Raw genomic sequence first — 1,125 nt, 5'->3', positions numbered from 1 at the left:
AAGACATTAAAATGAACCGACTGATCGCTAGAAAATTAATTTGGTTGTGAAAATGAACCGACTGATCGCTAGAAATTTAATTTAGTTTTGTCAACCCACACTGACAAAACTATATCAAAGTAGGCCTTCCAAGCAGCTCAACAAAGTTTAAGAAGGGTATAATAAATTACGCAATTCGTTCAAAAACAGTTTTCAAAAAAATAGGTGTTGTATATAGTAAAAATGAGATTTATTGGCTTTGAAAGAAAACTAATTTAACTTATTTATTTTTCCGAGATTTTACGCTCATTTTGACAAAGTTCTGTCAGTAATTATCGCAGTAATTATAACTTAATTTTTAATCGACTGAATAAACCAAAATGATCGGTTTTTGGAGTAACATTTTGGGTCCGAATTTCGCAAACAAAATGCACTATTAGTCTGCTAAACTTTGAAGCAAATTTCGTGTTCATCGTTTTTCACCTAACAGCAACCCAATTTAGAAAAACGCGTTTTGAGTTCCAAGTTTTGCGCTCTTCTGGATAGCTTAAATCAGCACTACGTTTGTTTTTGTTTTCTATCCGTTTCTTTTCTGTACTGTATGTTTGTTTTATTTTCTATAGAGAGTTGCAAAAAGTTCGGACAGACAGAAATAATTAAAAAGAGCAATCTGCTAATTTTGCGCAATTTTTGCATGCAAATTTGAAATTTTAGGTGACATTGAGACATATTTTCTGTCTGAAAAATTAGCTTTTGCTCGTAAAAATTGTCTGAAAAAGGCCATTTGCTCTTTTTAATTATTTTTGTCTGTCCGAACTTTTTGCTACTAATTATATATATTCAGTGAATGCAGCTTTTTAGCGACTCAAGGCCACCTAAATTTTCAAATTTGCTTGCAAAGATGCGTAAAACTTGCAGATTGCTCTTTTGAACTAATTCTGTCTGTTCCAGTTTTTAGCAACTTCACCAGTATTGAAATCGAAATTGGAAAATCTGAACAGATGTCAGATGATAGAGCATCCTCGTACAAAATAATTGCCTTGCAGGCGACTGAATTTAAGATCAGCTCATCACAAGGCAGATGACTTACCACTGAGGTAAAATACTCATGTCATTAAAATAATAAAAGGAAAAAAAATGCTTCAA

Source organism: Symsagittifera roscoffensis, chromosome 1 (genome assembly GCF_963678635.1).
Source record: "Symsagittifera roscoffensis chromosome 1, txSymRosc1.1, whole genome shotgun sequence".
Taxonomy (NCBI): domain Eukaryota; kingdom Metazoa; phylum Xenacoelomorpha; order Acoela; family Convolutidae; genus Symsagittifera; species Symsagittifera roscoffensis.
The sequence above is the reverse complement of the archived record's forward strand: the minus strand, read 5'-3'. Positions refer to the sequence as shown.